The following is a 14,326-nucleotide window of genomic DNA, read 5'->3' as shown; positions in this document are numbered from 1 at the left end:
AACATTATTCTGGGTGTGTCTGTCAAAATGTTTCTGGGTGAGATTCACATTTCAATTTATAGACTGAGTAAAGCAGATTGCACTCCCCAATGTAAATAATCAACTAAAGACGTGACTAGAACAAAAAGGCTGAAGAAAAGAGAATTCTTTCTCCCTGGTTACAAGAGCTTTTCTAGCCTTGTGACTTGGTCTAAAACAGTGGTTCTTTCTGGGTGTCAAGCCTGCCAGCATTTAGACCGAACTATTAGAATCATCAGTTCTCTTGGTTCTGGGGACTCCAGATTCAGACTCAGACTGCCTTCTCCTGGGACTCCAGCTTGCTGCCTCCAGGTCTTGAGATTTCTCAGCTTTCACAGTTGCATAAGCCAATTCCTTATAATAAATCACACACAGACACACACATGCACATCCTATTGGTTCTGTTTCTCTGGAGAACCCTGACTAGCACATATGTACAAAGGTGAAAAAAAATCAGACTGGCTTCACAGGTATCCCTAGCAACATACAATGGCAGAGACTAGAGACACATCCACAAATTCTAATGAGAAGAAACGGTGGCCAGGCACGGTGGCTCACGCCTGTAATCACAGCACTTTGGGAGGCTGAGGAAGGTGGATCACCTAAGGTCAGGAGTTCGGGAACAGCCTGGTCAACATGGTGAAACCCTGTCTCTACTAAAAATACAAAAATTAGCCAGGTGTGGTGGTGTGCCTGTAATCCCAGCTACTCAGGAGACTGAGGTGGGAGAATTGCTTGAAGAGGCAGAGGCTGCAGTGAGCTGAGACTGCGCCACTGCACTCCAGCCTGGGCAACAAAGCGAGACCCCATCTCAAAAAAAAAATAAAAAAAAATAAGAAAAGAAACTGTGACTCAGGAGCACAGATTCAGTCATGGCATCTTTCTAGTATAAAGACAATAACATAGTTTTAAACATAAAAGAACTGGGAATATCACTAAAGTACCCTTCTTGAAAAAATATCTGACAATGAAATCTAAACAAATAAGACGTTAATCAAAGATCAGAGATGCTATGGTACAAAGATTGGTGGGGAACAACACTTCCACTTAAACCAAGAAGTTATACTAAAACAATGAAGACTATGATTACAGAAAGTAAACATTGTAAATTTGGATAACTTGAAAATAACTAACAGCCAATGAAGATGGGCAAAGAGAAGATGGAAGAGTGAAAATGTTCACACTTTATACTACCTAAAATTGAGGGGAAAATATATTTTTAAAATTATATATATAATTACATATATAAAAATTATATATTTTTAAATTATATATATAATTACATATATAATTATAAAAATTATATATTTTTAAATTATTTATTTTATTTTATTTTTTGAGACAGAGTCTCACTCTGTCACCCAGGCTGGAGTACAGTGGCACTACCTCAGCTCACTGCAACCTCTGCCTCCCAGGTTCAAGCAATTCTCCTGCCTCAGCCTCCTGAGTGGCTGGGATTACAGGCATGCACCACCACACCCGGCTAACTTTTGTATTTTTAGTAGCAATGGGGTTTCACCATGTTGGCCAGGCTGGTCTTGAACTCCTGACTTCAGGTGATCCACCCGCCTCGGCTTCCCAAAGTGCTGAGATTACAGGGGTGAGCCACCGTGCCCAGCTGGAAAATACTTTTAGATGTTCTTCGCAACCTCTTTTATAACTTTAGAGGGATAATTTAGGAAATATTTCTTGGGGAGGAGAAACTTTTTTTTGAAGTCCAACAATTCCTCCAGTTATGTTTCATTTTATTTTTCTTCTATTGAATTCAACAGTTTTCACTGAGAAATAGTACTTACGCCATGATGACATTTTTATACAATATCACTATTTGAGTGCATGCATAGAAAGAGGCAAGTCCCTTTGGTGTTAACTGTGGCAGTGTCTAGGTGGTGGTATTTTAGGTGATTCACACTTACTTTTCATTTTTACTTTCCCAAATAGTTTGATTTTTTTTTTTTTTTTTTTTTTTTTTTTTTTTTTTTTTTTTTTGAGACAGAGTCTCACTCTGTTGCCTAGGCTGGAGTGCAGTGGCGTGATCTTGGCTCACTGCAACCTCTGCCTCCTGGGTTCAAGTGATTCTCCTGCCTCAGCCTCCCGAGTAGCTGGGACTACAGGCACACACTGCCACGCCCAGCTAATTATTTGTATTTTAGTAGAGACAGGGTTTCACCATTGTTGCCCAGGCTGTTCTCGAACTCCTGAGCTCAGGCAATCCACCTGCCTCAGCCTCCCAAAGTTCTAGGATTACAGGCATGAGCCACCGTGCCTGGCCAGTTTGAATTATTTTTTAAAACAGTTAAGCAGTTTAAAAAAAAAAAATACTAGACACTAAAATGCAAATTACCTAATATATACCTAGTCGTTCTTTGTTTTTCTAAAATAAATTTTCAATTTCTAAAAATATCAAGTTGCCCCCTAGCTATCTAACTGCTATTAAATATTTGATGCAGTGCTTACAAAAAAAATGACGCAAAATTATTTCATGCCCCTTTGCCTGTACTCTCTCTCAATGGAAGAGAGCTAGAGAATCTTAGGAAGGAAGAAAGGAAAAAAATTGGCTGGGTGCAGTGGCTCATGCCTATAATCCCAGCACTTTGGGAGGCCAAGGCAGGTGGATCACGTGAAGTCAGGAGTTCAAGACCAGCCTGACCAATATGGTGAAACCCCATATCTACTAATAATACAAAAATTAGCCGGGCATGGTGGTGTGCACCTGTAGTCCCAGCTCCTCGGGAGGCTGAGGCAGGAGAATCGCTTGAACCCGGGAGGCAGAGGTTGCAGTGAGCTGAGATCGTGCCACTGCACTCCAGCCTGGGTGACAGGAGTGAGACTCCGCATCTCAACAAAAAAAAAAAAAAAAAAAAGGAAAAAAGTTAAGCCTTTTCCCACTTGAAACATACATGACTGCAGTCCATTTTACCTCCAGAGTAAATAAGTAAAAATGACCCAGACATTGTCTTAATGAGGCAGAATTCATGTGAGTGTGGGCCATGGTAGCAGGTTTGAATACTGACTCTCATTTCTAGGTCTGAATAGAAACCTCGGTCTAAATACTGACCCTTTGAAATCTAGGCTTGAATATTGACTCTCATTTCCTGGCTGTGTGACCTTGGCAAGTTCTTCTTTCTGATTCCCAGGGCATATGACCACAGAACATGGTACATGATGGTAAGAATTAAACAGACAACATATGTAAATAAATTGGTACATATTCGGTCCTTGGTAAATGGTAGCTATTATTATTTTCAAAATAATTATTCCATTAAATCGAAAGAAGGGACTTGGAAAGACAACCAAATTGGAAAATATTCTGGAAAGCTCTCCAAAGGCAACTTTTCCCACTTCCACGACATCTATTAACTTTTTCGTGTCTGTGGCAGGAGTGTGAGGGCCCTTTCCAGGGGAGCTGAGAATGGACAGTTTCAACAATGAAAAGTGGTAGTAGAGTCTCTTTCCTCCTCGGCACTACGTAGACCAACACAAGGCCTGGCTCTTTCTGGACTCAAGTAGAAAGGAGTTCTCTGCTCATGATTTCATGGTATCAGCTTTGTAGCATGCATCTGGATTAATTTTTATGAGCCCTTAGAGTATATCATTTACCAAGTTGTAAGTGCAATCAGGTTGCCTGACTTCCCAGAAACTAGGTTCATGAGATAGTGCTGAGCCTTTCCGGGTGAATGAATGACCAGAATGCAAGCCCTTCCTAGCCCTTCACTGAACCGTGGCTCTCGAGGGTGTAGCTCTGCATGTATCACTGGGCCGCAGAAATGCTTTCCAGTCCAGCTCACAGCGCTATGCACACAGCTCCTCCTTCTGCATCTGAGGAGGACATTTATAGGGCACATACAGCTGTCCAAAGAGGAACAACTCCTTCAGCAGTGCACTAAACAAGAGCTTTGTGGAAGTTAAAGATAAGAAAATACTGCATCCTGGCTACAGGTCCAAGTCCAAGCTCTTACACTCACAGAGCCCATCCTTTGAGTCACCAGCACAGAGCTTACCAGTCCTTACCAGTAAGGGCATTCTCTCAGAATCTCAGGCTCTGATTCTAATCCTGAGTTAGGCTAGACAGCACGCTTGCCATCCCCCACTTTGGCGTCAGGAGCTGATGTGCCAAATGTATATCAGATCCTTAATTGCTGGGATGATTTTTTCACATTCATTTTTGGATCTTTTTTATTTCTTTTTTTTTTTTTTTTTTTTTTGAGACAGAATCTCACTCTGTCCCCCAGGCTGGAGTGCAGTGGCATAATCTTGGCTCACTGCAACCTCTGCCTCCCAAGTAGCTGGGATTACAGGCACCTACCACCACGCCCGGCTAATTTTTTGTATTTTTAGTAGAGATGGGGTTTCACCATCTTGGCCAGGCTGGTCTTGAACTCTTGACCTCAAGTGATCCATCCTCCTTGGCCTCCTGAAGTGCTGGGATTAGAGGCGTGAGCCACCGCGCCCAGCCTGGATCTTTATCTTCTATTATTTTGAGAGGATGGAAAAGCAAGGTACAAATGCACTTTATGGCACTCAGGCACTCTGAAAAAAAAATGTGAACTCTCAGGCCAGGCGCAGTGGCTCACGTCTGTAATCCCAGCACTTTGGGAGGCCTAGAGGGGCGGTTCACTTGAGCCCAGGAATTCGAGACCAGCCTGGGCAGCATAGCAAGACCCCATCTCTATAAAAAAGAAAAAAGTTTTCTAAATAAAAATTATAAAGTAACTTCAGAGTATAATTTGATTGTTTGTAAGCCAGGTGTGGTGGTTCACACTTGTAATCCCAGCACTTTAGGAGGCCGAGGCAGCTGGATCACCTGAAGTCAGGAGTTCAAGGCAGGCCAGGCCAATATGGTGAAACCCCATCTCTACTAAAAATACAAAAATCAGCCGAGTGTGGTGGCGCACACCTGTAATTCCAGCTACTTGGGAGGCTGAGGCAGAAGAATCACTTGAATCTAGGAGGCAGAGACTGCAGTGAGCCAAGATCTTGCCACTGCACTCCAGCCTAGGTGACGAAGTGAGACTCGGTCTCAAAAAATAAATAGGCGGGGTACAGTGGCTCATACCTGTAATCCCAGCACTTTGGGAGCCTGAGGCGTTCGGATCACCTGAGGTCAGGAGTTCGAGACCAGCCTGACCAATATGGAGAAACCCCATCTCTACTAAAAATACAAAATTAGCCAGACGCGGTAGCTCACGCTTGTAATCCCGGCTACTCAGGAGGTGAGGCAGGAGAAGCACTTGAACCCAGGAGGCGGAGGTTGCAGTGAGCCGAGATCATGCCATTGCACTCCGGCCTGGGCAACAAGAGTGAAACTCCATCTCAAAAAATAAATAAATAATTAATTAATTAAAAATAAAAAATAATAATTGGATTGTTTGTAAAACAAAGAAAGGATACATGCTTGATATGATGATACCCCATTTAACTGATATTATTATTATGAATTGTATACCTGTATCAAAATATCTCATGTATCTCATAAATATATACACCTACTATGTACCCACAAAAATTTTAAAACACAAAATAAAATGAACCAAGGACTTTAGCAGATGCATCACTAAAGAAGATTTAGGCTCTATCACCTGCCACCACTGCCTGGGCCCAAGTGGTTCACTGAGCTGTGAAGACAGATTCCAGACTCTGGGAACTCACGCCTCTAATCCCAGACGCTGTGTCCAGCAAAGGCTCCGTGGTTCTGGCCTACAGTGGCAGCCTGGACACCTCCTGCATCTTTGTGTGGCTGAAGGAACAAGGCAATGACATCACTGCCTACCTGGGCAACATCGGCCAGAAGGAAGACTTCAAGGAAGTCAGGCACTGAAGCCTGGGGCCAAAAAGGTGTTCATTCAGAGTCTGTGTCAGCAGAGAGTTTGTGGAGGAGTTCATCTGGCTGGCCATCCAGTCCAGTACGCTGTATGAGGACCACCTCCTGGGCAGCTCTCTCCCCAGGCCCAGCATCGCCCGCAAACAAGTAGAAATCACCCAGCAGGAGGGTGCCAAGTGTGTGTCCCACGGCACCAAGGGAAAGGGCAATGATCAGGTCCGGTTCAGCTCACCTGCTACTCGCTGGCCCCCCAGATAAAGGTCATTGCTCCCTGGACGATGTCCGAGTTCTACAATCGGTTCAAGGGCCCCAACAATCTGATGGAATATGCAAAGCCACATGGGATTCCCATCCCAGTCACTCCCAAGAACCCGTGGAGCATGCATGAGAACCTCATGCACATCAGCTATGAGGCTGGAATCCTGGAGAGCCCCAAGAACCAAGCGCCTCCAGGTCGCTGCACGAAGACCCAGGACCCAGCCAAAGCCCCAACACCCCTGACATTCTCAAGATCGAGTTCACAAAAGGGGTCCCAGTGAAGGTGACCAACATCAAGGATGGCACCATCCACCAGACCTCCTTGGAGCTCTTCATGTACCTGAACGAAGTCGCGGGCAAGCACCGTGTTGGCTCTATTGACATCATGGAGAACCACTTCATTGGAACGAAGTCCCCAGGTATCTACGAGACCCCAGCAGGCACCACCCTTTACCACGCTCATTTAGACATTGAGGCCTTCACCATGGACCAGGAAGTGTGCAAAATCAAACAAGGCCTGGACTTGAAATTGGCTGAGCTGGTGTACACAGGTTTCTGGCACAGCCCTGAATGTGAATGTGTCCGCCACTGCATCACAAAGTCCCAAGAGCGAGTCGAAGGGAAAGTGCAGGTGTCTGTCCTCAAGGGCCAGGTGTACATCCTCCGCTAGGACTCCCCACTGGCTCTCTACAATGAGGAGCTGGTGAACATGAATGTGCCGGACGATTAGGAGCCAATCGATGCCACCGGGTTCATCAACATCAGTTCCCTCAGGCTGAAGGAATATCACCGTATCCAGAACAAGGTAACTGCCAAATAGACCCCTGTACAATGAGGAGCTGGGGCCTCCTAACTTTGCAGATCCCCCAGGTACAGGCACTAATTGTTGTAATAATTTCTAATTGTTACTTGTTCTCCCTGGCTGGTAGCGTAGTAAGGCTGCCAGGCTCCAGCCTTGTTCCCTGGTCCCCCCGAAGCCTGCAAAAGTGGTCAGCGAAGGGAAGGGTTGGGGGCAGCTGCAGTGGGGAGCTATAAAACGACAATTTTAAAAATATACATTTTAAAAAAAAGATGATTTACAGGAAAATAAGCATATGAAAGATGCTCCACATCATATGTCATCAGGGAAATACAAATTAAAACAATGAGATATGCACCTATTACAATGACCAAAACCTGGAAGGCTGAAAACACCAAATACTGCCAAGGGTGTGGAGCAAGAGGACCCTCATTCACTGCTGGTGAAAATGCAAAATGGTACAGCCACTTTGGAAGACAGTTTGCAGTTTCCAACAAAACTAAACATATTCTTACCATACAATCCAGCTGTCATGCTCTTTGGTAGTTACACAAATGAACTGAAAACTTATGTCCACACAAGAACTTGGCTCACTGCAACCTCTGCCTCCCAGGTTCAAGCGATTCTCCTGCCTCAGACTCCCAAGTAGCATCACTATCTTGGCCGGGCTGGTCTTGAACTCCTGACCTATGGTGATCTGCCTGCCTTGACCTCCCAAAGTGCTGGGATTACAGGTGTGAGCCACTAAGCCCTGCCAAGATGTCTTTTAGTAGATGAATAGATAAACTCTGGTACATCTAGACAATGGAACATTACTTAGCTTTAACCAGAAATGAGCTATCAAGCATGAAAAGACTTGGAGGAAACTTAAATGCATATTACTAAGTGAAAAACACCATCTGAAAAGGCTACGTATTGTATGATTCCAACGATATGACATTGTGAGAAAGGCAAAACTATGGAGACAATAAAAAGGTTAGTGGTGGTCAGGTGTTGGGGATTAGGGGGAGGAAAAACAGGCACAGCACAGAGAATTTTTAGGGCAGTGAAAATAATCTGTATAATTCAATAATGTTCAATAATTCAAGGCATGTCATGCATTTCTCCAATCCCACAGAATGTACAACACCCTCATACGCAACTGTGAACTTTGGGTAATAACAGTGTGTCAGTGCAGGTCTGTCGATGGGAACTACTGTTCCACTATGGGTAAGGGATGTTGACAATGGACGAGGCTATGCATGTGTATGAGAAGGGAGTATATGGAAAATCTCTGTACCTTTCTCTCAATTTTGCTGTAAGTTTAAAAATGCTCTAGCCGAGCGTGGTGTCTCATACCTGTAATCCCAGCACTTTGGGAGGCCGAGGCTGGCGGATAACCTGAGTTAGGGAGTTTGAGACCAGCCTGACCAACATAGAGAAACCCTGTCTCTACTAAAAGTACAAAATTAGCCAAGCATGGTGGTGCATGCCTGTAATCCCAGCTACTCAGGAGGCTGAGGCAGGGGAATCACTTGAACCGGGGAGGCAGAGGTTGCAGTGAGCTGAGATCGTGCCATTGCACACCAGCCTGGGCAACAAGACCAAAACTCCATCTCAGAAAAAAAAAAAAAAAAAAAGTGCAAGGACATGATTAGAGAAAATTGAAACAGCACAAGTCACCAAATTCCTAAAGAAGTGATATCTGGTTCGATAGTTGCTTATCAGTGTGTTAATGTGTAGGTGTGGAAGCCTGGCTACACCCAACACCTACCTGGGAACCAAACAATTCCTACCAACCAATTCCTCCTTTTAATTCCTAGTGTTGTTGCTTTTCTTTCCCACACCTTTTTTTACTCTCCCTCCCTCCTGGAGGAGGAGTTGAGACATCTGCAGATACACCTTCCTGGGAAGGTAACCGGCTAGGTCGTGGGAGTTTGAAGTCCAGCCCAAGCCCTCATCCTTATCTCATTGTCAATTGTCTTATAAGGAAATAGTCCAGGCACAACAACGTCTCCTCTTCCTCCAGGTCATGACTTATTTCCTTATAGACCTTTTCTAACCAGTCTTACCCTTAAAAAAGAAGCTGAAGAGCAAACCTCTGCCATTCTTGATGTGAGATGGGGAAGATTTGGGGGTACTGACCTGTGGAGTTTCCATTAATATGTAGCCGGGCACAGTGGCTCACGCCTGTAATGCCAGTACTTTGGGAGGCCGAGGTGAGTGGATCACCTGAGGTCAGGAGTTCGAGACCAGCCTGGCCAACATGGTGAAACCCCGTCTCTACTAAACAGAAAAAATTAGCTGGGCATGGTGGCTCATGCCTGTAATCCCAGCTACTTGGGAGGCTGAGGCAGGAAAATCACTTGAACCCCAGAGGTGGAGGTTGCAGTGAGCCGAGATTGAGCCATTGTACTCCAGCCTGGGTGACAGAGTGAGACCCCATCTCAAAAAAAGAAAAAACAAAGTAATTATTCTCCTCATATAGTTGAGCATAAATTCAGCTAGCATGGACTTGGGGATCTGCTGACAGGCCTCCATAATATATGCACAATATGTCCATCCAGAATGCATAAATATGGAGTACATACCTATAGAATTACCTGCTTAACACGTCTTTTCTAAGAATGTATTTCCTCCCCACTCCCACTCTCACAACTCCCACTCAGGTACATTCTTACCATAGGAGTCACTTTACACATACCTTAGGGCCCTGTTCCCCGGTCATTGTTCATTCACCCACAGGTTAGCACTGGACTTAAGCTGGGCCACAGTCCTGCTTTGTGGCTCATAGCCTAGGGATGACGGGCAAGCTGAACTAATCTCTCTTCACTGGCTCCACATTTATTAATAGACATGAACTCACATGCTCCTGGCAAGCATGTCCTCCACTAAGAGAAGTAAGCCACTCTGAAATGAGAGAGTGAAGCCAACATTCAGAGGGGAACATGAGATGAGAAGAATCCTGACAACCTTCTAGTGTCTGGCTTTCAGCATTCAGAACCCAGCTGCATCTCTGCTCTTCCTGTGTCTTGATTATTCAATTATTCCTAGAATTCTATTTAAAAAACAAAAAACAGATCAAAAGAAAATACTGGAATCGGTTGGGCGCCGTGGCTCATGCCTATAATCCCAGCACTTTGGGAGGCCAAGGCGGGCGGATCACCTAAGGTCAGTAGTTCCAGACCAGCCTGACCAACATGGAGAAACCCCATCTCTACTAAAAATACAAAATTAGCCGGACATGGTGGCAGGCGCCTGTAATCCCAGCTACTAGGGAGGCTGAGGCAGGAGAATCGCTCGAATCCAGGAGGCGGAGGTTGCAGTGAGCCAAGATTGCGCCACTGCACTCCAGCCTGGGCAACAAGAGCGAAACTCCGTCTCAAAAAGAAAAAAAAAAGAAAATACTAGAATCCTTCCAATCAATTGCCCTTCTTGCATGAGGTAGTTTATGTTGGGTTTCTAACATCTACAACAAAAATTTCCTAAAAATTTTAGAATGTGACGCTCTTCAGTGCTCAGATTGTGTACTAATGAGACATCACCTGATTCACGGGAGAAGAAAGTAAGATAATGAATGTAAGATTGCTTTGTCATCTATACAACACGATTCATTGAGGACTCTTCTGAAGCCCTTACGTTCAACTGACTGAAAATAAAAATTTCTGCTTAAAGACCAAAGGGTTTGCCATGCTTTATAATTTTCTTACTTTTTCATACTTTTTGTAATATCACTTTTTTTGAAATCTTGAGAGTTACCCAGTCTCCTTTAGATTAATAGAAACTTGACTACAGAATCAATGCATGTTATATAGGCACAAGAATACCATTTGTAGAATGGCCTACTGTGGCACTTTCCCACCCTTAATGCCTGGACTGAGGGATCTGTGAAGTGGGCAAGACATTCTAGGGCTATTTTTAGCATTTTAAAATCTCTAGCCGGGCGCAGTGGCTCACGCCTGTAATCCCAGCACTTTGGGAGGCCGAGGTGGGTGGATCACGAGGTCAGTAGTTCAAGACCAGCCTGGCTGACATGGTGAAACCCCATCTCTACTAAAAATACAAAAAATTAGCTGGGCGTGGTGGCAGTCACCTGTAATCCCAGCTACTCGGGAGGCTGAGACAGAGAATTGCTTGAACCCGGGAGGCAGAGGTTGCAGTGAGCCGAGATCGTGCCATTGCACTCCAGCCTCGGCGACAAAGCGAGACTCCCTCTCAAAAACAAACAAACTAAAAAACTCTAAGGACAATTGTACTTGCACCATATATCTATTTACACAAGTTAACCGTAACATCATATTTCTTTGCTTTGTGCTAAAATTAGATCAATTCAGTCTGCCAGCTGACTAGCTCATGTTGCCCAAGTTCTAATTGGCTGTTGATGATACCCCTGGCATTGCTCTGGTGAAACCTGTGGATCAGACTGTTATCAGGTGTAATATCCAAACAATACCCATAGTAGAATAGACCTGCAGGGGAGCACAGGGGTGAAGAGCTGAAATTAAGGAACCTGTGGCAGTGAATATTGCCTGTACATTGCTATGTTTACATATCACTGTGAATGAGATAAATATGTTTCTGTTTGCTAGGAAAAGATGTTCAAAACATGAGATAAAAGGGCAGAACAGGCCGGGTGCAGTGGCTCACGCCTGTAATCCCAGCACTTTGGGAGGTCGAGGTGGGCCAGATCATGAGGTCAGGAATTCGAGACCAACCTGGCCAACATGGTGAAACCCCGTCTCTATTAAAAATATAAAAATTAGCCAGGCGTGGTGGCGTGCACCTGTAATCCCAGCTACTGGGGAGGCTGAGGCAGGAGAATTGCTTGAACCCAGGAGGTGGAGGTTGCAGTGAGCCGAGACCACACCCTGCATTCCAGTCTGGGCAACAGAGCAAGACTTCATCTCAAAAAAAAAAAAAAAAAAAAAAAAAAAGAAAGGTTGTGGGGGAAAACAACAAAAAGGGCCTTGGCTGAGGAATGGTAACTTCTGGTCTATGATACTGTCTAGGATGGTGGCTCCCTTGGCGTGTTCCCTAGAGTACTGATTCTGGGGTAGTACAATAGACTTACAAAAAGAAGAGTTATATGTTTTTTAAAGGGATACACTCACTATACTTGGGCAACACTGAGCCAAACAAATTTGTTTGTTTTGTTGTATGATTTCTCAGAGCCTTTGACACCTTTGTACTTTGCGAATCTCCAAGAGGAAGTTAAAGTGTCTCCCAGACTTATCTGACCATAGAACCCTTCTTGTTTGAGGCATTTAATGAGAGTATTCCATGAAATAGACTTTGGGAAAAGCTGGTCTAAAAAAACGCTCATTGAGTGCTTCCTATTTTTAGGACCTGGCTCACATAGACATTGTCAAGCAGAGCTGGCTCTGTCAGTTGGCAGAGTCACTTCACCTACCACCTAAAGAGCTCTTCCACCTCCCATCAAACCGCTTTCATTTCTGTCATTAAAATGTCATGTTGGCCAGGTGTGGTGGCTCACGCCTGTAATCCCAGCGCTCTGCTAGGCCTAGGAGAGTGGATCACCTGAGGTCAGGAGTTCGAGACCAGCCTGGCCAACATGGTGAAACCCCATCTCTACTAAAAATACAAAAATTAGCCTGGCACGGTGGTGTGCCTGTAATCCCAGCTACTCGGGAGGCTGAGGTGGGAGAATTTTTTGAACCTGGGAGGCAGAGGCTGCAGTGAGCTGAGATTACACCATTGCACTCCAGCCTAGCCAACAGAGTGAGACATCGTCTCAGAAATAAATAAATAAAGTGCCACATCTTTGGTTTTCTGCTAATACTTTTGCTAATCTAGTGCCCAACATAGGTGCTTCTCAGAAGATGAGTCAAATTTCCTCAATCATTTCCTGGGGAATCTAATAGCAGAACAGGGTGAATAAATAACCCTGAGTGAACTAAGTCTGTAGCAGCCAAACACTCAACATTTCCAAGTCTCCAGTTGGATTCCAACATTCTACACCATAATATATCCGTTTGCTTTAATATACACTGTTTGTTGTTGTTGTTGTTTTGAGATGGAGTCTCACTCTGTCACCCAGGCTGGAGTGTAGTGGTATGATCTTGGCTCACTGCAACCTCCACCTCCTGGGCTCAAGCGATTCTCCTGCCTCAGCCTTCCAAGTAGCTGGGATTACAGGCACCCACCACCACGCCTGGCTAATTTTTATATTTTTATATAAAACATGGTTTCACCATGTTGGCCAGGCTGGTCTCGAACTCCTGACCTCAGGTGATCCATCCGCCTTGGCCTCCCAAAGTGCTGAGATTACAGGCGTGAGCCATGGCGCCTGGCCAATATGCACTGTTTTAAATGATTTGGCAGCAAATAGGGTAGGTACTGTGATAATATGCACCAAGTCATAGCCCGTGGCTGTAGGTAACCCTGTGACACATTGTCCGGCTGGCTGAGAGACAGGCCTTGGGGAGGGCGCATGGGCGAGACCTCAAGGAGGAAATCACAGTCCCCGTGAGAGGGGAAAGATACTGGAAGGGGTGGTAGGTGAGTACCAAGGCATTAGTACAAAGCGGGAAGATGGCCAGGTGCGATGGCTTATGCCTGTAATCCCACCACTTTGAGAGGCCGAGCTGGATGGATCACTAGGTCAGGAGTTCAAGACCAACCTGGCCAAGATGGTGAAACCCCATCTCTACCAAAAATACAAAATTTAGCCAGGCATGGTAGCAGGTGCCTGTAATCCCAGCTACTTGGGATGCTGAGGCAGAAAACTGCTTGAACCTGGGAGGTAGAGGTTGCAGTGAGCCGAGATTGCACCACTGCACTTCAGCCTGGGCAACAGAGCAAGACTCCGTCTCAAAAAAAAAGCCAGAAGATGCATCAGTAATTGTGTGCAGCCTCGTTCAAGTGGGAAGTGGCACTGCCACAGCCAGTACTTGAAGTGGTGGCCGGTCCTTCCTCAGCAGGCTCTATTTCCCTTTCCTCCTTCCGATAAGGAAAGCCGCTCCGTGCCCACAGTAACCTTTTTCAATGCTTCCTCTTTCCTTTTCTATTCCTTAACCTCATTTTTGTTATCCCTTCCACCCATTTTATTTTCTCTTCTACTCTCCTCCAATCCACGTAAGATTTACCATTGTCTAGGGGTGGCAGGATGGGCAGATAAGGGTGACCAGGATCAAAGATTTGCCATCTCTTTGTGATGAAGGAAACAATTTCAGTTTCTTTAATTTCATGCCATAAGATCTAAACGGCTATGAACACAGTGGTGAAGGGCAGGGGGAATAACATTCGGCCACCTTTTCTTCCACTCTGTAATTACTGGTATTGATGCCAGTGTTGGAAGTAGCTTTTGACATTGTCAAGTTCTAGTGGTTTCCAACCTTTTGAAATTGAGGAACACTGTCAAATCAACTTATTTAGTTTTTGTTTGCTTTTTTTTTTTTTTTTTTTTGGAGACAGAGTCTCGCTGGGTGGAG

The 14,326-nt window shown here is 44.9% G+C and overlaps 1 pseudogene; it reads left to right on the top strand.

The window, feature by feature from the left end:
• The window catches only part of LOC100585191, a 63,432-nt pseudogene extending 56,515 nt beyond the window's left edge, over window positions 1-6,917 (top strand).
• Window positions 6,918-14,326: the final 7,409 nt, after the last annotated feature.

Source organism: Nomascus leucogenys, chromosome 11 (genome assembly GCF_006542625.1).
Source record: "Nomascus leucogenys isolate Asia chromosome 11, Asia_NLE_v1, whole genome shotgun sequence".
NCBI classification, from domain to species: Eukaryota; Metazoa; Chordata; class Mammalia; order Primates; family Hylobatidae; genus Nomascus; species Nomascus leucogenys.
The sequence above is the reverse complement of the archived record's forward strand: the minus strand, read 5'-3'. Positions and strand labels throughout refer to the sequence as shown.